Genomic DNA, 27,853 nt, shown 5'->3' on the forward strand with positions numbered 1-27,853 from the left:
AATCGATTTCTTACTTGCCCTTAAATAGTCATTGTTGTCAATCGCAGACTGTGCGCCTCTGTTTATGCCTGAGAACGCCCTGCTGCCTACTTGTGACATAACAACTTTGCTGTCCCCATGTGAGAAGGGTAGGCACGGCTGGATTATGATAACTCCCAGAAGAGCCCACTGGGCACACCACTTTAAGTATTCCCATAGGGCCCCTGGCATCCCCTGACATCCCGAAAGAACCCATTAATAGCAAAGGTCTAGAATTCAAAAGTTATTTTTTCTGTTGAATCAATCATTATAAGGGGATGAAAATACAGATCCATGTCTTAAGGCCGCTGGCATAAGAGCGGGGTCATGGAAGGCTGCCACCTGAAGGCTGCGTCCCGCCAATGCTGCTATCTACCAGCGCACCATTTTCAAGCGAGCCACCTCCTTGTCCTTGCTCCTGTTGTTCTGGGTACACCTTCCCCCTCAACAAGCAGGAGACTGAGTAAAAATACTAGGTCACGCAGGCGCTCTCAAAAAATGCCCAGAGAAGGGCGTCAAGTTATTTAGTTCAAAAGGTTTAGTTATATCCATAGTAATTAAGGTTCTCAATAGAATAAATGCAATGAGTCATCCGTTGGTTTTTCAAGAGTTTTTGGTTTATCCAGAAGATAAATATAGCTGTCACTAAGATTTTCTTAGTGAGAGGGGAGTGAACCGCAACACATATGTACAATAGATGTGTACAATAGACTAGGGCCAATGCATTTCGGAATTTCCTTCTTCAGGGCCAGTCTATTACATTTCCACACATAGTACAGCAAAAATATTATCATAAAATATTAACATTGTTACAGGAAAATATCAAATGTTTAACACATACCAATCGTAGGAAAGTTCCATGGTGCAAGCACAATGCAGAAGAAAAGGAAAAAATAAACTGAAATCAGTAAAATGAAGAGAAGAGTGTACAGAAAAAATACGGATGTAATGTAGCAATGTTACCTTGAAAGTGTTGCAAAGGGGGAACAAGCACTGTAGTAGTGGTGCGTGAAAAGGCAGCGTTGTGGCGTGCATATAGCCGCCTAGAAGTCGCATAGATCGCATGATCTGAATGAAAAGGGAAGATCAAGGTAAGTAAAGTAATAGGGCTGCGGTGTACCCAGTCAATGGACGGTCATAATAGTGTGGCTTACCTCTGTGAACACGGAGCGAGGGAGTCTTGCAGCGTGTGGGTGCCGGTTCAGAGAAGCAGAACGGCGTGTTAGGGCGGTCGCCTAAGCAACCATTATTTAAATGGACACATGAGCAACGCGGCTCTTACTGATAAACAAAGTGCACCTATCTGAGGTGCAAACCGGGGGGAGGCTGCACTGATTAACAAAATGAACACTTACTGGAATATACAGCATAAAATAGAGCCTAAAAATGCAATTTAGGTAAAAAATAAAAACGAAAGAAATCATAAAAATAGAAGAAATACTAGAGTTCAAAATGGAATGTAAAACAGATACTGATCCAAGGTGCAAACCGGGGGCAAGGCTGCACTAATTCGCAATATGAACAAATACATGAATATACAGCATAAAATGGAACCTAAAAATACAAATTAGGTAAAAAAGAAAAAATAAGAGAAAATCAGGAAAAGGAAGAAATACTCGTGACCAAAATGGAGAGTAAGTAAAATGTAAACCAGACAGCTGGAGGTAAGAGATAGCAACAAAGTGGTATGACTGTGTTGAACCATCAAAATTGGTCAACCTGATAACGAAAATAGGAGGTTCATAATAAACATATATAAATGCTGTAATCTATGGGATATAAATTACATAGGGCTACATATCATACAAATGAGACCATAAATCAGCTAACCTCGTTGTGATAGGTGTCGCCCAGAAGGACGGCACCTTGGGTCCCAGACAAAGTCCGGGATACACAGCGGGGTTATAATTAGATCTTAAGAGTCAGTACATTAGTGAATGAGGAACGATAGTGTGAAGGGCAATTCATATTAAATGACTTTGTTGTAGTCGGTGTCGCCCAAAAGAACGACACCTTGGGTCCCAGACATGGTGCAGGATGTTCAGCGAGGCAAGTATACAAGTCACATGGTCAGACAGGATCACGGTCAGGAAGGAGAACAACGTGGAAACCAAACAATACAATAGGCGTACATTACACAGAACATATTTTTTAGACATAGCAGTGGTAATTAATTTCCTCATTTAATCCGTTAGGGACCAGACTGCATAGTTTGTCGATCCAGAATGTTTCTCTACGGTTTAATCGTAAACTGAGATCTTCATGAGGATTGTTTCTCGTTAGCACTTCCAACACCAGAAATTTAATCTGTGACAAATTGTGATTGTTCGTGGCCCAATGACGGGCCACGGCTGAATTTGGATTGGAATTCCGGATACAGGAGCGGTGTTCATTCCACCTGATCTTTGCCACTCTTGTGGACTGGGCCACGTAGTATTTTCCACAGGGGCATTTAATGCCATATATGATGTTGATACTATCGCAGGTACCATATATTTTCAGAGTAATCTTTTGACCTGTCCGTGGATGAAAAACAATGTTGCCTTTGATTACAGAATTACAATTCACACAATGCAAACATGGGAATGTCCCAGTACGTTGTGTGGACCATTTTGTGTTAGGTACTCTAGTTTGTACAAGTTCGTCCCTTAGATTCCTACTTCTTTGGAAGGCGAACACAGGTGGTTCTTTAAATAAGTCTTGCACTCTTGTGTCGTTTTTGAAAATTATCCAATGTTTTTTAATAGTCTTCATGATTTTATTGCTTTGTGTGGAGAATTTAGACACATAAACAGGTGATTTCAATTCTCTAGCTGGTTTCTTTGGTGCAGAGAGTAGAGTATCACGATCGAGGATATTAATTCTGCTGGCAGCAAGGTCCAATTCTTCTTGGTGGTAACCCCGTTGTAGGAATTTTTCTTTCATCAAAAGTTGTTGTGCCATGCAATCTTCCGGATCGCTTACAATTCTCTTAACCCGTAAGAGTTGACTATATGGCAAGTTCCTGAGTAAGCTAGGCTGGTGGAAGCTCAAGCGGTGAAGCAGATTGTTGCGATCTGTAGGTTTTCGAAATAGGGTGGTTTTATAGCCTGTGTCTTTCATTGTTATCTGTACATCAAGGAAAGTGATCTCATCCTTTGAGAATTCTCTGGTAAATTGTACTCTGGGGTCAATACTGTTGATGTATCCGAAGAAGTCCTCAAATCGTTGTTCTGTACCTATCCACACACCAAAAATATCATCGATATATCTAGTCCACATGTGGATGTCCCTTTTCCATTCGTTCTTGGTCAGTATATGGTCCATCTCAAATTTAAACATAAAACAATTGGCATATGAGGGTGCCATGGTGGCACTCATAGGGGTCCCAGAAGTTTGTAGGTAGAATTGAGTGAGTAGTGTCTCTGGTGTAGGTCATAGTTTGTTGTATGAGTGGTTGAAGGAAAAAATCGATGTAAACACCCAGAGGTTGATTCAGACTATCCATCCCTGCGACTATGGGCCGGCCAGGGGGTTTGTTGAGGTCTTTGTGGATCTTCGGGAGTGTATAGAAATTGGGGATCCTTGGGTGGTCGTTAAGAAGAAATTTGCGAGTGTGCTCATTGATCCATTCAAGTTCTAATGCTTTATCAAGTAGAATAGCCAGGTTGTTTTTGATGGAGATTGTAGGATCTTGATCTAATCTGGCATATGTGGTATCATCTTGTAATTGTCTGAGACATTCTGTGTCATAGTCCACGGTGTTGAGAATAACAAGGGCACCACCTTTGTCTGCAGGTCGAATGGTTATTTTCGTGTCACTGTACAGGTCTTTGATCAGTCTTATCTCGTGTGGTTTGAAGTTCTTGTGTGGTGGAGTTCTATAATTGATCCGCTTAAGATCTCTAGTGACCAATCTCTGGAAAATCTCTATGGAGGGGACGTTGATCGGTGGAACAAATCCGCTCTTTACCCTGAATTCTTGGAACTCGGGCATTTGTGTAGGTATATCAGTAACTTCAAGTTCTTCAAAGAACACTTTGAGTTTCAGCTTCCTAACGAATTTGTACCGTTCGATCTTGCTGTTAAATAGGGTGGTACTGTAGGTTGGAACAAAACTAAGGCCTTTTTGTAATGTGTTCTCTTCCATTTTGTTGAGAATTCTACCCGAGATGTTAATGACTAAATTCTCTTTAGTTGCTGCCGCGTCTGCGGTCTTGGTCTGGGGTTTCCTCTTCCCCCTGTGGGTTCTCTTGGGGGGGCGCCTAAAAAAGAAGAGGCTGAGGGTGCTTGAGCTCCAGGGCTAGTTGTTTGATCAGGATGGCTGGTTGTTTGTTCTGCAGCGGTATCTGATTCCCTTGGTGCTTCTGAATCAGAGCTGGAAGTGTTTTCAGACGGATGTTCATAGAATTTCTTGGGGGCTATCGGGCCTTATTTTTCCATCCACGTATATACTTCGTCATTGATGTAATCATATGTGTCTTGTCTGAATTTTTTAACTTTCTTTTGTTCAAGTTCTGTTTTGTACCCTTCGAGTTTAGTGTTAATATCAGTGAGAATCGTATCAAATTCTTCTTTACCCATGGATTCCACAAGTTCTTTTTCGATTTCCTCAATTTCTGTGCTAAGAGCAGTTACATTTTTAGCAAGTTCCTGGATGGTAAGTAGGATCAGGTCAAGGGAGCATTTATTCAAAATGGCTTCCCATTTTCGGACAAATTCCTTACTCTCTTTACAAAGAGTGGGGCGTAGTTGTATTCTAAGTCCTCTTGGAATGCGTTGTTTTTTAAAGTATCGGCCTAAAGTGATTGCGTGAAGTTTCCTATTGATCTCCTTCCGTACCAAGTATTCAAGCTGTTTGATACGTTTTACTGGATCCTTAGGTGTAGTTCCATGTGCGCCTACTGATGCTTCACTGATAAATTCTAGGATTGCGGTCGCTTCCTCTGTGGAGAACCCTAGGGTTTCAGCGCATTTTGATGACAGTCCTTCGATGTCTTCAAACAAGATGTTAATCAATCAAATCTTCAAAACGAAGTAAAAGATCAGGTTCAAAAATAGTGTGCCTCCACTGTGGTGTGTCTCGCAACGGGAGGAGAAAAGGCAAATAGGGAAGTAAGTGGGCACCACTTTATAGGGTGAAATGTTTCATCAAAGGTTGAATATACTTATTAATTCATCCAAAATAAAAGAGGAGCTGGCTGCGACAAGTCTGGAGACACCCCGACTACAAAACAGAACAACAAGCAGGAGACCGAGTAAAAATACTAGGTCACGCAGCCGCTCTCACAAAATGCCTAGAGAAGGGCGTCAAGTTATATAGTTCAAAAGGTTTAGTTATATCCATAGTAATTAAAGTTCTCAATAGAATAAATGCAATGAGTCATCCGTTGGTTTTTCAAGAGTTTTTGGTTTATCCAGAAGATAAATATAGCTGTCACTAAGATTTTCTTAGTGAGAGGGGAGTGAACCGCAACACATATGTACAATAGATGTGTACAATAGACTAGGTCCAATGCATTTCAGAATTTCCTTCTTCAGGGCCAGTCTATTACATTTCCACACAGAGTACAGCAAAAATATTATCAAAAAATATTAACATTGTTACAGGAAAATATCAAATGTTTAACACATACCAATCAGGGGAAAGTTCCATGGTGCAAGCACAATGCAGAAGAAAAGGAAAAAATAAACAGAAATCAGTAAAATGAAGAGAAAAGTGTACAGAAAAAATATGGATGTAATGTAGCAATGTTACCTTACGGTAACATTGCTACATTAACATTGCTACATTAACATTTATAACTACACCTTTTGAACTATATAACTTGACGCCCTACTCTGGGCATTTTTTGAAAGCAGCTGCGTGACCTAGTATTTTCACCCTATAAAGTGGTGCCCACTTACTTCCCTGTTTACACCTTCCCCGTCCCCTGCCCTCATCTGTCCGCTGCAACCCGCTGTGTTCCACCTGTAACGCCACTCGCCTGCCCCTCCCTTTGTTATCTGGCAGCTGCAGGGAGAAGCGCAATTGGCTTTTTCATGTCAGCCCTTACCCCAAGCTCCTTTGTGTGCCAGGCTTCACCCTTGTGGCCATTGGATCGCAAACGGAAAATTCCGCTAGCAGTATATATATATATTTGGTAATTTGACCCGGGGGTCAAACCTGTGTTGCTCCGCGTCGTCTTGCTTCCAAGGGGAGTGCGTTGCCTCTGAGCTATCCTCCCGAGACAGCACTGAAAGAATCCATGGACAGAGGAGGCTTTGGATTCCTAGATATCCGTAAATACCATTGAGCCTAAAGGTTACTCTATTTGCACACATTGGGTTCCTGTGCCAGAGACAGAACTGAGTTGCATGGCAATGGAGAGGATACCTGTATTCCCCTGTCCCGCTGGGAACCCTTCTGTCCAGGGACATAGGTGCTACAGAAAGTGTTCCCTTCCAACAGTCCAGGTGATGGTCAAGGAATGGGTGCTGTGGACATGGAAGAGTTGTTTTTGATCCATCCGGGAGTGTCCCCATCGGTTAACAAGGCACTTAAGATCGATATTAGACCACTACATTGGATAACATGGGCTAAAGCAGCCGTCTGGTGGATCGGGGGCATATGGTCAGATGGAGGTTTGCTATCTTTTGACTTTTGGAAGTTAAATACAGGATTAAGGCAAGTATGAGGGTGAAATTTGGAAAGATTGCACATTATTGGTTAAGCTTTGGGAGATGCCATTACTCCCGAGACAATCCCAACTAGATAATTTACTAGCTCTGACATTTTATCATTGGCTGAATACTAGCCCTGCTGCCCCACATGAGCTGTGTAGAAAGCAGTGGGAGGTAGAATTAAGAATGCAAGTGTTTGTGTTGGATTCCTACACAATTGGCGCTTTACACATTTCTTACATGCTCCCTATGTTTAAACGATGAAAGATTTGGTCCACTTGTTTTGGTTTGATACCATTTGGAAGTTTATTCATCACTGTGGGTGCCGACACATGTTTCAACCATTACAAGGTCTTTATCAAGGCTATAATATGGTGTTTCTTCTGTGTTGGGTTTTGAAATCAGGTAGCCACTGGTCATTGATATCCTTGAATTAGTGCATCTTTGAAGCTCAGTGCCTCTAATGTTACGGATTGTAGTCTGATGTTCCTTTGGTCCTAACGTCTAAGGAGGAGCTTGGCACAACAACCAACTGTTCCTGGTGCTCTGACCACTTCTCAAATTTAGAATCAAGGATTGGTTTGCCCTAACATAACTAAGATGAGGATTGATCCGGATCTAAGGTTAATCCAGCAAAGATTTTTAATGATACTGTACTTGTCTCCGGCGAGAATGCAGAGTTGTAGTCTGACTGATGATGATACTTGCTGGGGTTGCAGGATGGCGTGTGGCTCTATGACACACACGTTTAATGAATGGGATAAGATTGTTGGTTCTGGGGAGATGTGTGAGCTCAAATGAAATGAACTCTTGGATTTGAATTCCTGAGGATCACATCCGTGAGCTTCTGCACGACTGGTCTCTCAGTACGGGGTAGAGCAATGGCTCTTTAGGGGTCTGATTAATGAAAAAAGGAAGATGCTTAAAGTATAGAAATCATCCTGCAATGATCTGACAAAGAAAAATGTGTCTACCCAAGAAGGGGTTGCAAGAAAAAATGTGGCTCTTTGGGAAACTTTCAATGACTTATGCAAAGAGATTCATTGGGTTTGCTCTCTCTTTCGCTTTCACATTCCTCATTCCGCTCTCTTCTTTTTCCTTCTTCATCTCTACTTTTCTTCTTGTTTCATTTATAGCCTCCCCTATTTTCTCTCCTTACTGTTACTGTTGCTTTCAGTGTGTCTGGAGTAGTACAAATTGTATCATTGCCTTTGATTGCATTGAGCCTGGGATGAAACACCCACTGCTTCGGATGTGGTGTGTGCAGAGTGGATGAGATGTAGACGCGCCCCATTTTAGAGGATATTCCTGCTGGTGTTGAACACTTTTTGGAATGGCAAACTCGTGAGGCTTATGCCCCCAGAAGAATTTGCGATAACTTCCATCTTGTACATTAGTGTAACTCCTGTTGTTCCGTCCATTTGCTCTTTTGTGAAGCTGTGTTTAACAAAAAAAGAACCTACAGGAAGCCTGGTTCAGGGCAGCCAGACCACCCCTGAGTCCAAGACACATTCACATTACTAGAACATTTCATACAAACCAGTGCCACTGCCAGACTTTATTTGCCTCACCCCTTTCTACTTATCCTGATTCTCCCTGTCCACCTTCACCCCTCACAGTCTTTTCTTGACTTGGCCACCAGTCTTGGTAGTCCCAGAAATACAATTATGGTATTTGTTTTGTGGGAGAAATTAAACACACCCCAAAGCAATAAATGCTTAACACTTCCAGGGCCTGCTTAAGTACAACTCAAGCCCCGCACAAAGCCACCCACTCATTTTAGCAATATCTGACACAGCCCTTACGTAAATATTACTAGGGACCAAACACCCCATATGGCTGTTACACACAACTTGTATCTACTATTAAATATGTAGGACGTGCGGACCATTATTAAAAAAACTCCTCTCATGTTTGATATGTTTAATGAGAACCTAGTATAAAATCCAGGTGTAGCACCTGTATGCGAAATTAAGTAATGCAAAAAAAGACAAATTACTATTACCCAATCGAAATTGGTATCTATGTATCGATCTAGGAAGGACGAAAGACCTTGCTGGGATTTGAACTTGTAACCTGAAGCTCAAACACAGATCACAGCCATGAGCATTTAACCCACTGAGCCATCTGACCAGCTATAAAGACCACTTAAATGAAGGATGACCTTAAGAGACTGAGGGAAGGAGTCATCACAAGTCATCACAACAACAGAGGGAGAATGAGGAGGGCCTACTAAAGCCCAGGAGGAAGAACAGTAGAAGGGAATAAAGATAGTTGCACATCGCTGTGGCTCTGTGTTTCTGTCATAAGGGTGGCTATGTCAGTGAGAGGGGTGAGGAGACTGGGCCTAATGTTCCCAATATATGATACAACAAGTGGCGATGAAGGTGGGATACAAAACATGTACCAGCCTGCCCTGGAGGAGAAAGAGGGAGAAAGAGCGAGAGACCAATAGAGCGAGAGATAACAGAGACAAACAGAGTGCGAGAAACATTTTCCATTTGCTAGCTTGGCGTGTTACATTACGGGCTGCTAGTCCAACAGAAAACCCAAAGGTAATTAAAATGTGGAGCTCGCTACCCCTTCAAATCTATTCCCTGCAAACCGCCCCCACCCGTCAGAAATACAACCAAAAACTGGTTGTTTACAAGAGCAGCCCAAGACTAGAAGTCCATACAACCTGAAGAGAAAATTGCAGCCTAGCCCTCTGAAGAGGTCATAGTAAGATAAACTAATCAGTCAAACAGGCGCCTGGACCAAATGCAGAACAGAACCTTTAGGAAACATGGCAGATGAAAGTCAGGTGAGAGAAATACCTAATGATTTGACAGCACTTAGAGATTTATACTGGTAAATGCAATGCCAATTTATCAATGTCACTGGGTCTAGCAAGATCGTTGTTTTTGTTCTCCCTTGTTCAACTCCCTTGCCTTGTCGAGCTTTGAAACACTTGTGTATGAGCGTGATACAAATAAAATATCAATATCAATAGGGTACATGAAGCGTGTGGCTTTATATTCTATATACAGTACAGTTTCCTTTTGTGGCAGGCTGTGTCAAGAGCTGCAAGGATCAAAACAACTTACGTCATCACAAGAAGCCCAACATGCTAAACATTGGATGCCGCATGTCATGACTCCATGAAAGGATTATCTCATGCTGCATAGTTATACACCAAGCCAGGTTCAATGCAAAGAACTGAGGCACAATATGGACACAGACGCCGACTCCAACCTGGAGAAGAATGTGGTGTAAGATTTGCAAGTCAGCTCTTCTGCTGACAGGACACTGTCAACCTGCCACGCTAAGCAACAACCACCAAACTCTACAATAGCAACCTCCCTCAACCTCCCCCAACCTCTGCTCCTACTAACCGAGCCATATCCCCACCTTTTTACTCACAAGACCCAAAGCATCAGAGGGTTGTGCAAATGGAAAAAGCAGCACTAGAGAAAGCTGCAGTATCGAATTGCCTACATATGTCCATCAATTAAAAGTGTGGTCTTTCTTTCCTTTGCAAATCTTAATGCATTGCTACTTTCATTGGGGCAAGATGAAAGCAGCCTTGATCATTTGAACCAGCATTCATCAGAAGGGCTTTTGAGGGGCACAAGGCCAGGGAAGCAGCCATGGAGAGAGGAGGGTGTTTTGTGCCAGTGCTTTTTATTTTTAATTTGTTGTGCTTTTTACACATTACCATTAGTTGATAGTTTCATCAAGTACCTCAATGTAGTGTTCAGGTTTTGAGCTTGCATACAGGGTACTGCATACTTCGCAAGCATGATGATATTTCATTGAGTGACTACTTTCTAATAATGGGTGCATATTACCTTTCAGGTATATGCTGTGAACATGGTCAGCAATTCTGCTTGAAGGAATCTATGGAGGAATATTAGAACTGATATGACCTGAATACATTAAACCGTAGATGTATCATTTTTGTTTCAATTGCTTTTTTATTTATTTTAATTTGGTGTGTAATATACCCCCTTTTTAAATCAATTCCCAGTAACCCATGACATTTTTGAATTTGTTTTAGATATTTAACAAAGTAAAGAGAAAGCTGGTAAAATTGAAAATAGGTACCGTTAACCCCTAAAGTCCTGATTCATTTACTATTACTCAAATATTTCCCACCTATTTGTAACTTCTCATTTTCTCTTAAATAGTGATACAACAAAGACCACATGCCAGCAAATCAATTTGCATATGGAGGTTTAAACTGCCATGTCATGTCAGACAGAACACTAAATTAAAGGATAGAACAATTGATAAACCTCTTCTAAAGGTCCCATTTAGAACTGGAGGAGCAGTTACCCTTGTGAATACAACATTACTTGATGAACAAATCCTCATAAATGGCTGACTTAGCTTGTAGTTGTTTTCATTCCAAGATGTTGTTAATGTTTTTAAAGGTTGTCTGTTGTGTATAATTTATGATTTAGTTAGTGTAAATCCTTCTTACTTTAAATTTGACAACCACTGTACTGGCTATGTACCAGCTTTTGCTGTGTTCAATTATTTAACCAATGATTTATTTTATACAAATTTGTTTTCACAAATAAATCACTGCAACACTGTACAATTTATGTGTGCTATTTATAACTATTTATTATAAACTAGTGTGAAAACCTGTGTATATGGACCAAGGTGCGTAATCTGTGGAGTATTTTTATCCACACCACTGCGCCGACACTGTACCCCTTTGCCAATGGGGAAAGGAAATTGCCAAGAATGGAGGTAATAACACCCGTGTGCACTATGTCTGCACAATTGCGCAGAGTTCATAACCCATCAAAAGAGCTGCACTCCCTGCCACACACACCAGCAAAGTGGTGTAAATGCAGGAATCACTGCCGTCATCTGTCATCACTGCTGTCATCTGTCATCTGGCATCGCTGCCATCATCTGTCATCTGTCACTGGAAACAAGCCCACAGAATGGATAAAATCCGAAAATGCCCCTAAATACAGTTTCCTAATCAATGGCAATCTTCAAAGTGCTGTTTTGGCGCTAAATTCAGTTATTTTCCCCAGTGAATTGTTGAAAGGCAAGTGTGCTGAAATCATAGATCTTTCAGGCAGTCAGAGGAATCCAGGTATCACAGCCTGATAGCTGCCTAAAGGAATTTGCTGTAAAACGTAGCTTAAATGTATTTTCTTTGTCCTGAAAAATTACTAAATCCACTATTTCAAGCATGTTGGTGAAGTCCTAATTCTTTTAAAATGTTTAAATCCTTTATACACTGTACTTATATTTTATATGTGAACTGAAAAGATTTTAATGTATAGGAATCCAGTCTGAAGCCAATCCACATGTGAACTATGATCTGACAGGGCCTGACCTGGGAAAACTGACATTTCCATTGACACTCCCACTGTTAATGGTTCACGCATAATCCCAGCAAGCCACTCAATGGGGCTGCATTAGACATTCATCTGCGGGCTGATCAAAGAACAAAGGACATGCTGAGAATTGGCCCCTGCAAGGAGGAGCAGGATGTGGGGGAGGTTTCTCAGTGAACTTCAAAGGACTGGCCATCTGCTCACTTGGATTTGGAAGCAAGAAATAAAAAAAAACCTGGACTGGATTTTGAATGGAAATTACGTGATTTGCCTCAGAACTTTATGAAATTTCACTTGACAGCCAAAATAAGTAGACAAGTGGAAAATACAAACTTATAAATCTGAACTCATGCTAGACAGTTGAAGCTGTGGTAGGAGTTCTTATTATGTAAGGGACCAAAGACCACTAAAACACGGATTGTGGCAAAACTATTAATGTTGCAAGCTTAAAATTGTATGTACACGATCCACTGATCAGCGCCCAGAGATGTGTCAAATTAGATCCAAAGTGTTATGGGTACAACTGATAATAATCCATAGAATGACCAATAAAGCTCTCACAAAGATGGAAATTGAATGTAAATGTAGACAATCAAATGTGAAAAATATGTGTTTAATTTTATGAGGGTACATAATGGTAGAAATGTACATTTGTGCAAAAGTATGTTTTAGGTAAAAATCCAGACGGGAGTTCCTAAATTCTGTCATAACATGACAGCTCTGTTTAGGCTGCCAACCAAAACAAAGCACACGCCTGTAGCCGCTCACAGATATGCGGGTGTGTTTTGAAGTTCTGCCCAGGCCATAAAATGTGTAATGGATACATATAGGAGTTTGACTGCACATAGACACACACTGCTTCCAGAGAGACTGCTTCCAGAACACCTTGCTTCCAGAACCTATCCAGAGGTCCGTGTAGCACCTTATTTCAGAACTCTTCATTTTGTAGATGACTCCAGAATTCTTTGAGAGATCCAGATTTCTTTGCAGAATCGAGATTCTAGCATTGGAAAATTATTGCTAGCCTGACCAATTGTACAAATCCCAAACTTGAAGGGACTTAATCTTAATTCAGCTTGGCTGGCTACCATTAGGCGTGCCCGCTGAAAACTTGCATCCGGCTATCTACCATGTCCAGTAACCAGAAGGGGCCCTTCCAAATCCAGTCTGAGGTGCAGTCCAAACTTGACCAGAACTGCGCCGCTGATCCAAATCCCTCCAGAGGTACCTGTTAGCTGGTGGACCCGCCCAATCCAATGACCAGAACTGACGGCCCAATTTAATTTGAAAGGAAGAACAGTAACCCTTAATATATCTGCATTGTATGATCCCAATCTCAAACCCATCCCATCTTTAATTCAGAACCACAGTATTGGTAGAACTATCCTTGCACTGACCTTCCTCTCATCTGTGTTACTAAACCATAACTCCTTATTGATTTGATTAAGAAAAGTAATTCCCAAACCAAACGGAAAATAGAGTATCACACATGAATAGAGTTATGATCGGCTGTGAATAACTGATTCCTGTGTGGCATTCTCTTTTTCGTAGTCCTTAATATAGTATCAGAAAACCTGTCATTTTTAAAACTGAATTTCAGTCTCCATTTTCGCGCCTATTTTGCAAAAACGCCTCTCACGAAAACCTCTATAACTCTGTCAATCTTTAAGATAGAAGCTAAATTTCAACTCCCACTTGTACCTAACATCCATAGCTATCTCAAGAACCCAGAACCAGTGTAATTGACCCATTATAGCAAAAACCGGGTAAGGAAAAGTTTGCCGCAAATTGACATTTTGAAACGTTTTACACGTGTGAATTAGCTTTAAGTTATTTCCCACTTTGACTTTGAGATTCCAACTGTTTCCTTTAGATTAAATCATTGCAGGTGTTTGTTTGCATCTGTCCACAATGGCTCCTGTAGAGATTTACAAAAATGTAAGCATTTGTGAACATATTTGGTGTTTTTGCTCAGCCAATTTCAAAGCCATACTGGCAGTTGAAAAGTCAATTCCGTTTTTCTCTTGTGTTTAAAGGGGGAAGGTGGGAGTGATATTCTGTTTGATCTGTTTTATTCCTGAGTACCTGCTTTCTCCTCCCATCTATTTTAATTGCCTATTGGTGGGTTGAGGAGTGTTTCAGGGGGAACCCATAACCATAGTGCTATCTGTTCTAAACCAATCCAAAAGTATGCTTTTCTTTGCTGCATTGTTTTTGGTGCTCATTACTTGATTCCTAGTGCATTAAAGATATTATTCAGTGTTCTGTCACCCCATTGGTGATTGTTGTTACCTATTAAAATATCTTGTGACTTAAATTCTAAATATATAAATAAATATTTACCTTTGCAGACTAGCCTGATTCCTGGTTCAGAGTGACCGGGGGGTCTCAGGAGAAGGGTGTGATATGAGTGGTGTATCGTTCAGAATATTGAACTTATAGATAAAAATAAAAAAGTGTTTCATTTGCACACTACATGCTGGGTGAGACTTGGGTGTGTGCCATATTGAAATCACTTACAGCTTGGGGGCTCGGGTCTGGCATCCTGAATTTGACATACCACTCGCTACAGCCTAACACAGCATACTAGCCTGCGGGGTACATACACCTTGCTGGGTTGGTATACTGTGCTACACTGTACAAGCATCCCTCAAAAGAAATACTCAAAGGAATTGGGCCTGTTTGCAAAAGTAAAATAACCCTGAGATAAGTCAGAAGGAAATTAATATTTCCGGAATGGCGACCCGAGTGCAAATTAATATTGCTAGGGAACAACCCATGCACAAATTGTTTGTCAGGGGTGAATGGCCAGAACAGGACAAACAGGTATGGCTGCAGGGAATAAAACAGCAAATCACTGAAATCGACCTTGATATCTGGCAGGACAAGGGTCCATTACATCAAGTGCTTAGTGAACTATACATGGCCCCAAAAATAAAAGAGGAGCAGTGTAAAATTGCCAAAATAGCGGCCTACCTGTACCTCCACGTAGAGGTTATACAGGAAAAGCATGCTGACCATATAGATTTGACAAAGAGGCAAGGGGAAGCACTGCAGAAAATCCAGAGCAATCTGGAATCTGCAGAGCAAAGGCTCCAGGATAGCAAAGAATCAAAAACCAAGGCTAGGCAGTACATCACCAAACTCCAAGAAGATCTGGCTCTCTTACAGCAAGAGAATGCAGAACAAATTACCCAAGTACAGACAACTCCAAAAAGAGTGTCAGGAAAGGTTTGACTCTTTACAACAGAGTCAACAAAAGCTGGCGCAACAATTACCTTTTAATAGAGTTTGCGCATAACAGGTGGTCATCATACAGGACCAGATAGATAAATTAAAATAGGAAAACAATAAATTAATTATTAAAGACATCCATTCTCAAGAGGAATTTGATGAGGAGCGCCAGAAATCTAGTGCATTTAAAAAACAGAGGGACGACCTGGCTGCACAGAGGGGCACTCTAACTCAGAAGAGGGATGCCTTCGGCCAGGAAGTCAGCCATTTAAAAACTAAGTTAGAGGAAAGAAAGCTGGCCCTTCAGGAGTTTAGTGAAATCAAAACTGATTGTGAAAAACTACTACAGCACACCAGGCGGGTGGAGGATGCTTTGGAAAAGAATATTCAGACCAATAAGGACCAAACTCAGGAGGCGAGTCTCCTGCAGCAAAAATTGGCCCAGTATTAACAGTCTAGGCAGGAAGCACAGAGAGACAATGCGGCTCTCTGTGAATAGAATGACAGGCTCCACAAACAGATAGCTGTGCAAGTCAAATCATAGTGAACAGTAAGGCCTTAATTGAAGAGCAAAAAGGTCAGATTTTGGCATGTCATCAGGGAATAGGGGCTGAAAGAGATGAGGTAAGAAGGGAATGTGAAACCCCTGAGCATAACCTCAGGACCCCTGTCATCAGGGACTTTAATCCCTTCAGTCCCATGACTCTGACACCCTCATGTCCACTGGCACCTATGCACCAAGGGCCACAGGGATGGTAGACTTCAGCACAATGGGAAATATGGGACTGACAGATCAGCGCCTCCCAGAAATGGGTGGGTGGGCATCTATGTACAGATTCCCAAATATTTGAGCCAGCCTCTCTGATCAGGAAGACTCCAGTGAGGGGAGAATCAGAGAACTGGATCCTCAAAAATATCACTTACTAAGGGATCAGTCTGTCAGATGTGGTGGGGAATTCCATGAAACTAGGCCCACAAAGAGCATCTTAAAAACATTTTCCCAGCTAGGGCAGTGGGGGGGAGGGTACTCAGCCAATCCTGACAGCAAGGGAGAGTCAGAAGACTCTTCTGAGTGCCACAGGTCTCAAGAGACTATGCCCCCACATTCTGCAAGCCAGTCCCAAGCCCACAGAATCAGGGAGAGCCTAGAGGATTAGAGAGCCACTTCCTGTAGCAGTGCCTCTGAGTCAGATGATGAGTGGACAAGGGTGACAATACTAAAAAGGCCAACCAAATTAAGGACCCTACTGAAAGATCCCCTGAAGCGAATGAAGAACATTAGGAGCGTCAAAACTCCCTATCATAAAAATGCCAAATATTCAGTTTGGGAGCACCTCGAGTTGTATGGGCAAATGATGGATACTTTCCACCTGAAGGATAGCTAAAGTTGCATTCAGTATGTCAAGTGGACATTTTCCCCTGAATACTCCAGCTTCTTTGCGGGGCTGGAGGATCAGAACCACTCAAGATGGTCCACCTATAGGGCGGCCATCTTAAAGCACTTCTCAATACATAGAAACCCTCAAGAGGCCCGCAAGGCGGCCTACAATCTGCAATGTGGGGAAGACCAGGACCCACAAGAATTTGTACAAGAGCTGAAACGTGCCTTTACGCAGACCACCAGGAGGGTGCGCACAGACAGTAGGGAGTTCGTCAATACCTTCTTTCATGCACTCCCTAAATACATTATGACCCAGCTAGTGAGGGACTTTCATGAGAAGAGATCACTAGACTGGGTCATTGAACAAGCAACTCGCATTTATGAAGTGCAGAAACCGGTAGAAAATAAGAGTGTAAATAAAAGGCCAAAACCAACCAACACCCATACTGCAGCTAAGGTGGTGGAGGTGAAGGTTGCCCCCATTTTAGATCTGGAGATGGGGGGGCCTAAAAATATTCCTGTGCAAAATCATCCTAACCAAAGACCCGGAAGGCCCTCGGGCCAATCCCAAACAGGGAGTCAGGGAGGTAACCCCACAAATGGGACCCCTTACTCCCCTGACTACATCAGCCCCCATTAAAAGGGCAGCAGACCCATCCTGGGCTATGTGTGGACTCCCCCAGCCCAAGGGGGGAGGGATCCAACCAGGCAACTGCCGACCCAGGAAACTTCCGTCCTAACTTTCCCCAGGAGGGCAGTAATCCCCCCAAATGCCAGGTTGAGTTTCTTTCCCCGGTACCCGCCAAACATCAACCCCCAAAACAACCCTTCTTTCTTTCCCCACTTTCCTGGGCCCAGACAGACCAATCCGGAAGAGGGGAAGCCAAGGGTGGAGGGGTACCAAAACTATCCCAACCAAGGGTATTATGGGAGAAGGGATAGTTACCCTTCCAGTGATCAACCTAGGATGGACCAGAGACCCCCATACCAGCCAGAGTGGGTGCCCCAACTGGAGCGCCAGGTCCAGAACTTGTCTCAGGATCTGGGTCGCATGTTGAGGGCTCAGCAGAACCCTCAGATGAACATAGCGGCTCAGAACCCCCCAAATCAAAGGCCTGGTACTCCGGAGCAATGGCAGGGAGATAACCCTGACAACCCACTGGTTCCCAGGGAGGAGGCAATCGGGGAAGGGAGTGTAAAGCCTTAGAGCAGGCTTGTCCAACCTTTTTGAATGTGGGGCCGAAGCATTCACTTTTTGTCACCCGGAGGGCCGGCGAGCCAAAAGTGAACACCCTGACCCAAAGCAGTATATTCAAAAGCGATGGTGTGTGACCTTTCACACAATAGCATCAAGGGCATAGCCATGCAGTCCCAAAGATAGCTTTTGGTGTCGGGGGCAGTGATGAAAGGTTAGTTTCTTGTGATTTCTTCCAGTGTGTATGTGTTGATATTTCTCGGAAATAGTGGGGGCGACCGAGCGTAGCGAGGGAGCTATAACAATATAGGGAGGGTTTGGGGGGGTCCCCCCCCAAGATTTTTTTTTCCAAATATGGGGCTGAAATTGTGCATTTTACAGCAGGAAAAGTGACCAAAAAGCCATATGTTTACAATCAGTTCTAAAGGGGAACATGTACATTCCATGTCACCAAAAGCAGACAAGAACATTGTAGAACACAACACATTTTAATGATCACTGTGTCCACAGTGTAAGACAGCACTGTCACTGATGTAAAACATTGACATGCTGGTTGTGCCCAAAATATGCCTCTGTAGCAACATGTCTGTGCTGGCTGTTACCAATTTAGGCCAGCATTGTCCTCTACAAAGCATGATTGATGCTGCCTGAGCATGTGCAGTGTGCCCAATACATATACCGGCTTATCTCTTTAATACACATTCATTACTTCTGTGGTAATGAAATAAGCATAATCCAATTCCAGGGGGCACATGGGGCAGTAAAAGTCCTCCGCCACAGCCCGGTTTATTGGTCGGACCCAACATTGCAGAAATCAATTAATTAATCGTGTCCACGGACCCGACAAACATTGAATAAATAAATCGGGCAGGGGAGCCGACTTATGAATTTCCCGGGTGGTGCCCAAATATAGGAAGTGACATAACCAGCACTTATATTACCGCATTTGCACATAGTCGGCAAATTGGTGCGAGGGGGAAAGGAGGGTGCAGAACAGTGGAAACATTGGCTTGTATGTATTGCATATACTGAAGGCAAGTAAGAAGGAGGTTTAAGCCTTCCAGTTGCATCCCAGTAGGCCAATACTGCCCCTACTCCACCCCTCTATAATCATCCAGGTTGTAGTAGCCCTCAAAAGGCAGAGCAACACAACTAGGATAGGAGAACGAAATGCCATCCCATCCTGTGAGTGTGTCAAACCTCAGAGCAAAGTCTGTGCGTGCCTTGGAGCACAATCTCACTAATTTGGTGCAATTCGCGCAAGTGGGTGCATGGGAATGCCAAGCGTGTGTGTGGGCTGCAGACCCCGGATCACTTGCTCACTTCTTCACTGTGAAACTCTGTCCAAGGCAGTACTGTCCCAATGGTGAGAAGTGTCATATTTTCACATTAACTATGCTTAAGCACTTTGGGTTATTGAATAGTGCTGCTACATTCGGAGTAATTCCATCCCTTTAAATATATTAGCTCTTGTATAACCACAACAGTGTTGATTTATTCTGATGATGATGAAGATGATGTTAGACTTGCTCAATAGTTCTGGTTCTGTATCATTAAATGTACTTCAGATCTTCGGAGTCTCGGGAGGATAGCTCAGGAGCAACACAGGTTTGATCCCGCTGGGTACATTTTACCTCTACATCGGTGCACCCCTCTTACCAAGAGGGGTGCACAGATGTACAAATACACCCAACCCAAAACGATTTTTTAGAAATTGGGGGACAGACTTGCTTTGCATCTGTGCCTCCATTTCTAAAAATCGTTTTGGGTTGGGTGTACCTCTCCATCCGTGCACCCCTCTTGCCAAGAGGGGTGCACAGATGTACAACTACACCCAACCCAAAACGATTTTTTAGAAATTCGGGGACAGACTAGCTTTGCATCTGTCCCCCAATTTCTAAAAAATCATTTTGGGTTGGGTTACTTCTACATCTGTGCACCCCTCTTGCCAAGCGGGGTGCACAGATGTACAAATACACCCAACCCAAAACGATTTTTTAGAAATTGGGGGACAGACTTGCTTTGCATCTGTGCCTCCATTTGTAAAAATCGTTTTGGGTTGGGTGTACTTCTACATCTGTGCACCCCTCTTGCCAAGCGGGGTGCACAGATGTACAAATACACCCAACCCAAAACGATTTTTTAGAAATTGGGGGACAGACTTGCTTTGCATCTGTGCCTCCATTTCTAAAAATCGTTTTGGGTTGGGTGTACTTCTACATCTGTGCACCCCTCTTGCCAAGCGGGGTGCACAGATGTACAAATACATCCAACCCAAAACGATTTTTAGAAATTGAGGGACAGGTTTGCTTTGCATCTGTGACTCCATTTCTAAAAATCGTTTTGGGTTGGGTGTACTTCTACATCCGTGCACACAGATGTAGAAGTATACCCGAACCAAAACGATTTTTAGAAATTGAGGGACAGATGCAAAACAAGAGCATCTTGCTTTGCATCCGTCCCACAAATTTTAAACATTGTTTTTTACCCGGCTTTTACCCGGGCCGCCAGAGAGAGACACAGTATGGATGGAACAAAGGACCATCCATACTGCGTCTCTTCTCTCTGGCCTGGGGGGCCGGTGCACCCGCATACTCTGCGCCCCTGAAACTGGGCCGTGGCCTGTAACTGCCTCTGGTGCTGGGGGCACCAGAGGCAGTTACAGACCACGGCCCGGTTTATTTATATATTTGTTCAATGTTTGTCGGGTCCGTGGACCCGATTGATTTGGGTCCACGGACCCGACAAACATTGAACAAATAAATAAATAAACCGGGCCGTGGCAGAGGCAGTAACAGTCCTCCGCCACGGCCTGGTTTATTTATTTATTTGTTCAATGTTTGTCGGGTCCTTGGACCCGATTAATTTATTTATTTGCAGAAATAAATAAATTAATCGGGTCCACGGACCCGACAAACATTGAACAAATAAATAAATAAACCAGGCCGTGGCAGAGGCAGTAACAGTCCTCCGAGACGGCCTGGTTTATTTATTTATTTATTTGTTCAATGTTTGCCGGGTCCGTGGACCCGATTAATTTATTTATTTGCAGAAATAAATAAATTAATCGGGTCCACGGACCCGACAAACATTGAACAAATAAATAAATAAACTGGGCCGTGGCCTGTTACTGCCTCTGGTGTCCCCCCCTTTTAGGGGGCACCAGAGGCAGTAACAGTCCTCCACCACGGCCCGGTGTATTTCTTTATTTGTTCAATGTTGTCTGTACAGCCTCGCGGGCCACATGAAATGGCTTGGAGGGCCGCATTGTGGCCCGCGGGCCGTATGTTGGACAACCTTGCCTTAGAGGAAGCTTCCTTCCCCACCTGTGAGAAGCCCCTGGAAACCCAGGAACCGGAACCAAAATCTCCTGCCCCCGAAAGTCTGCAACCTAAGGAACAGAGGGCGGGTAGGAGAAATAAAGGGCCTAAACAGACCCATTTTGTGGAGGAGGGTAGAATCTTGCAATTTGAAGGAGAGGGGTCCTCAGAGGATTCTGGGAAAAGGGGCTTCTCCTTCAAGTATGGGGTACCCCTCCCAAAGAAAAGTGGGTCCCAAGAGATCTTAATCCAGACTGAGTACATGTGGGGAAAGAGTTAAAACCGCCCATCATTGAACCCCAGAATGACCAGCAAGAAAATCACCGTCCCCAAACCAATTCTGGTGACTGCCTCCAAAAAGGAGGGGGCAGCCCAGAATCAGAACCAGGGGAGCCCAAAACTCCCCCCATATCCACCTTTTTCTTACAGGTTCCCAAGATCCCAAACAAAATCCTGCCCAAATCACCCCTCTGTCAGAATCCAGAGCAAAGAAATTAACCCACCAATTGACCCAAAATGTGCATTATCTTTGCTCCCTTGAGGAAAAGGAGGGAAGATTTTATACCCTGGTCCAAATACCGGGGTAATGTACATTTTTGGCACTGGTGGACACTGGATCCCAGGCCACCCTCCTGTCAAAAAGGGCCTTTGATCAGCTGAATTCGGGAAGGGGGGATAAATACAAAATCCCTCTCACCCCTCTTCCTGGACAACTTCAGAACTTCGATGGGAAGGAAATTACGGTTGAGGGGACTGTGGATTTAGACCTTAAAATTGGGCCACCCAAGGTGAAGCACCCGGTCATAGTTGTGACTCCAGCGGGCACACCATCTTTACTAGGGAATGACATCCTGTGTAGATTGTCCCCCATCAAAGATTGTGGAAACAAGGTCCTCTGGACCCAGACTAACCGACCAATAAAATAAAAATATAGTGTCAACCATGTTAGTTTAAATGGCACATGCCACATGGTTGAACAAAAACCTGATCAAATTGAATTCTATTTTCAAAACAACAGAAGCCCTGACATGACAGTAATTGCAGTAGGACAACAAACTGGTGGTTGGAAGTCTTTATTTCTGAAAATCAACCTTCTTCCAGTCTTAAGTGGCATTCCACACTGGAAGGGGATACTCTGAAATTCTATATCAAATTCACAATCAGAAAATCCAACTTCTATAGTCCAAAATGATGAGAAACCAGCTCAAAGCTTCTCTGACATTCAGAAAATTGGAGAACAGTTGTTCATCCCTATTCAGTTAAATGAGGGGAAGGACTCTGTGCTCGCCTGAGTGAACAACTCTAAGAGCTTCATCAGCGAGGCCATGTTCCGCAAACTCACAAAAGATCCAGCCATTCCCATATTTAAATTGATAGACAAATGGGACATGGCCCTGGAAACACCCAATACCAAATTTCTCCTGCCTAGCAGGTTTATGCTCAAAATGTCTATAGGCAACAAGAGTATAGTCCATAATTGTTGGGTCGTGCAAGATGTCCCTGCTGCATTGTATTTAGGCCGTCACATTCTTAATCGCTTTGCAATTAGTTTGGACCTAATAAACATCAAAGCCTGGTCCCAATTAGCGGGTAATCCCATGGACTTTGATGACCCAGAGAAAGTATTTCGGTCAGCTCAACTGCTGCCCTATGCAGTTGAAATTCAGATTGAAGAGGAAGTCACCATCCCAGTACGGACCCGACAATTCTCACTTAAAGTACAAATTAAAAGAGGACAGAAACTGAAAAATCCTGACACATATGTTCACCTCAACACCCATTTCCAACAGCAAGGGTTGGGGTTAAACCCAACACCACTAGTCAATACAGATAAACAACACCATTCCAATAGAGGTGGATAAAAGAGACCTTAGGAGTATGACTCTGGGGGCAGGCACCATTATTCGAAGGCGGTTAATGACCAACATTTTTCCATAGATATATGTAAAGAACTGGTAGGACCAATACCCAATGACTGTTTTGACAGTGAAAGCGACAATGACACAACACCAGACAGGATCTTCACCCGGCATGGGGGGAATTTCCTGGTGTACTCTTCCTGCCCTTATGGTAAGGAAGAGGTGACCTGTGACTTCAGGAGGGATGAGGTGATGTTTCAAGTCCACCAGGATTGTCTTCCCCACCTGGAGCCATCAATCCAAGTCACTACTTTGACCAGGGACTTCTCCACCCAGCTGGAGGAGGCCGCTGAGGTAGCTAAACCAGAAGTCTTTCCAGGCTTCAGGCAGATGGTTGAAGAGAGAGTCAACCTAGCTGATGCCTTTGAGACTATGGAGCAAAAGCAAAAATTGAAACAAGTTTTCTTAGATTTTCAAGATCTCTTTGCGGTGGACTCATATGACTGTGATCGCAGTGACATCCACACAACAACAATTCCCACGGACCCTGGCATGACTCCAGTGTTTGTGAAGCAATATTGCTTGCCTCTCGCATCAATGGAGTCCCTTACAGAAATAATTAAGAACCTTGAGTCCCGTGGGATAATTCGTCCAGTCCACAGCACCTTCAATAATCCGGTGCTCGGGATTTTGAAACCAAATGGCCAGTGGAGACTATGTGCTGACCTAAGGGAGCTCAACAAACGGGTCCATACTTCCAGATGGCCTCTTCCCTACATTGACCAAGGGCTGGCCCAGATCCAGGGGTCAAAGGTATACACTGCAATTGACCTGACCAATGGGTACTGGACTGTACCTGTCAGTAGGGTGGACCAATACAAGCTGTCCTTTACCTTCGGGGAGCAGCAGTACACTGGACCGGTACTCGCTACGGATACATCAACTCCGGCAATTTATTTAATATCTTTCTGCATAAGGCCATGCCAAACTTGGGTGAAAGGGGTAACCTGGCCTATGTAGATGATGTTCTAATCAAAAGCTCAACTGTGGAGGAACACGTAGCGGAGATCCATTATGTTCTGACACAGTTGAGGGCTGCCGTACAAAAACTCTCTTTCCAAAAGGCACAGTGGTGCAGGACCCGTGTCAATTTCTTGGGGTATGAGATAACTCCTGAGGATCTCTGTCCCCAGGAAAAGAAAGTAGAAGCACTCCAGAATCTAAAAGACCCCACAACTCTGCTGGAGCTAAGGAGCCTTCTTGGACTGACTAATTACAGGAGAAATATCATTGAGGATTACGCAGAGATCACAAGACCCCTGATCCATCTGTTGAAGGGGGGTCAAGTGGGAGTGGAGTCCAGAACAAGCCAAGGCAGTAAGACAACTCAAAAGAAACCTCTCACAAGCGCCTTGCCTAGCTTACCCTGTCGAAAACAAGGAGTTCTTCTTGGAGACAGGGTTTTCAAATACATGCTTGACTGCAGTATTATACAAAAAGCATGACAAGGTCAATAAAGTAATCTCCTATGCGAGTAAGAATGTATCCTCTGTGGAGGAAAAATTCAACGATTGTGAGAAGGCACACCTGGCAACTGTGTGGGCATTGAAGAATTACCGCTCGTTTATCCAGGGGGAACATATCATAATGGAGACCCCACACCAGCCTCTGCAATATCTTCAAAGTGAGTCCTGGCCAGAAATGTGAGTAATTCCCGAAGTACTTCCTGGATTCTGTCAATGCAAGGCTTTATTGTGGAGGTCAGATATGACCAAAACAAGAAGTGTCCCCTCGCGCAAGGTCTGGCTGACTTGCATGATTGTGCCAGAGAATACTGTCTCGAGGACGAAAGTCTTAAAATCAAGGACAACGTGGAGGCATACCTTAATTCCCCACACAAAGTCTATGAAGAAGACAAGTGTGAGGGAATTCCCACTGTCTATGTGGATGGGTGCTCCTACCATGTTGACAACAACGAGGAAAAGGAACTTGTGGCCGGCGTGGGGAATGCATACGTGAATGATGCCCCAGAACCCTCTGCTGGGTACAAAATCGGTCCCCGAAGTAGTCAACTGGCAGAGCTGATGGCTGTGCATCAAGCCATCCTCACTGCTGGTGAACTCCACAAACTGGTCATAATCACTGATTCAGATTATGTACGGAACAGGTTTCTGGAGTACCTGGTTAACTGGAAAACCAGAGGCATGCTATGTGCTAATAATAAACCACCAAAACATGGAAAACTAATGCAAAATATTGATGATCTGGTCCCCTCGAATGAGATGACCATCTACTGGAAAAAGATTAAGGGTCATTCTACAGTAGAGGGACCAGACAAAACTGGAAATGGCCTAGCTGATCAGCTGGCCAAAACCAGAGCCATCCAAGGGGATCTACTTGAGATTGAGTCCCTGTTGGGGGAAATCCAGCTTACTGCTATCACTCAGTCCCAGACAAATGCTCACAATGAACTCTCAACTGCCCAATAGAGTAAGTAGACCCCAGATGCTGATTTGATTACGGCTCAAAAAGGGGATCCAATAATTGGTAAGTTTTATCAACACATTGAGGACTCTGCGAACTTTCCCCTGATGGATATTGATTACATTAGGAAAGAGGACCTCAGAGTGTTGATGAAATGTCCAAAAATGTTCCAAATCCAAGACGGTTTGTTGGTGAGGAGATCCATATCTGGCCATGACCAGTGGGTGGTCCCTACCTCATTCCGAAGCCTGATGCTAAGTCACAGCCATGATGCTGCCACAGCCGGTCATCGGGGGTTTCATACGATATTAGAAATCTTGCGAGAGGTTGCATACTGGCCACACATGGGGCAGGACCTCGACCAATACTTGAAGGGGTGTCTTGTGTGCACAATTTCAGCCAACATCACTCACACACCGTGCTCCCCTCCAAAAGAGGGGGATGACACTGTCTTGGTCAGATTTGCAAGTCAATTTTATCGGGCCCATGATTCGCTTCTCTAGTACATGTTGACCGTAACGTGCTTGTTTACTAAATGGGTGGAATGTCTCCCGGCCCCAAATTGCAAGGCAGAAACAGCAGCTGCCCTGATGATCAATCACATCTTCTCGCGTTTTAGACTACCCCAAAGGATTGAGTCAGACCGAGGTAGCCACTTCACTAGCGAAGTGATGACAAAGATGTGGGAGATACTTGGGGTAAAAAGGAAACTACACAATGCCTACTGCTGACCTCTACTGGTGGAGTTCAGAGGTATAATAAAACTATTGTGAGTATATTAAAAAGGTTTGTGGCAGATTCTGGGCCAAGTTGGGACATTTCGATTACCCCTGGTTCTGATGCCCATCAGATCTACCCCTTCTTCTACAATAAAAATGTCTCTATTTGAGCTGATGACTGGACGAAGGATGGTGCTATCCCAGCATCTGCTCTACAGGACCCAAGAGCAGACCTTGATAAATGCCTCCACAACTCATGAGTATGTTGAGAATCTGAGAAAACACTTTCAACATGCTTTTGCCTATGCTCAGCGGAATCTAGAAAGATCTGCAGAAAGTATGAAAACCCACTATGACCTTAAGACAACTAAAAAGGAATATCAAGTAGGAGACCTGGTCTACTTGTACAATTTCCAAAGGAACCAAGCCAAACAGCTCAAATTCCTCCCAATTTGGCAGGGTCCTTTTGAAATTGTGGACAGAATCTCACCAGTCGCCTACAGAATCCACATCCCCAAGGGCAGTTTGACAGAAGGGGAAGACAAGTGGGTCCACATAAACCAGCTAAAGTGTTGCCACCTCATGCATACTTTGCAGCAGATAAAAGGGCTTACCGGAAACCGAGAGGGGTTATTCTGGGCACCTAGAAAAATGATAAAATCTTCATTGATTGCACCTAAGAAGATGAGTAAAGGATCACTGAGTAATAGATGGGGAATATTGCCAATTAATAAGGAATGGAAGTGTCTTTCCCACTGCTGACACCCCCCGAAGATGTGTGGACACAATAGTGGGAAAATGGCCATAACCATACTATGTTCTGTTTTCTAGCACTGGAACTAAGGATCATCTAATCACCAAGGAGGACTCCTCGGGGACTGGAAAAAGAACCAAGAGCCCGGAGTGTCGCTCAATACTCCCAACCAGAACCAGCAAGCACAGCGTGTCGCATCTATTGCTGATGGGAGAAGCAAGCGGATGTTTCACATGGACCGGAAGAAAAATAATCCCACTTGACCAACACCCCCACGACCAGAGGTCATGATGGTGTCGGGGGGGGATATGCAGAGTATTTCTATCCACGCCACTGCACCACACTGCACCCCTTTTCCAATGGGGAAAGGGAATTGCCAAGAATGGAGGCAATAACCCCCGTGCGCACTAAGTCTGCAAAATTGCACAGAGTTCATCAAAAGAGCTGCCAGTCTTGACACATACACCGGCAAAGTGGTGTAAAAGCAGGAATCACTGCTGTCATCTGTTATCTGTCATCACTGCTGTCATCTGTCATCGCTGCCGTCATCTGTCATCTGTCACTGGAAACAAGCCCACAGAAGGGCTAATTATTTTAAAATGTTTAAATCCTTTATACATTGTACTTATATTTTATATGTGAACTGAAAATATTTTAATGTATAGGAATCCAGTCTGAAGCCAATCCACATGTGAACTCTGATCTGACAGGGCCTAGCCTGACAAAAGTGACATCTCCGTTGACACTCCCTTGAGAACAGGAAAGCTAATGGCTGTTAATGGTTCACGCATAATCCCAGCAAGCCACTCAATGGGGCTGCATTAGACATTCGTCTGCGGGATGACTAAAGAACAAAGGGCATGCTGGGAATTGGCATCTGCAAGGAGGAGCAGGATGTGGGG

The sequence above is a fragment of the Ambystoma mexicanum genome, chromosome 12 (assembly GCF_040938575.1).
Source record: "Ambystoma mexicanum isolate Mex_15411 chromosome 12, UKY_AmexF1_1, whole genome shotgun sequence".
NCBI lineage: Eukaryota > Metazoa > Chordata > Amphibia > Caudata > Ambystomatidae > Ambystoma > Ambystoma mexicanum.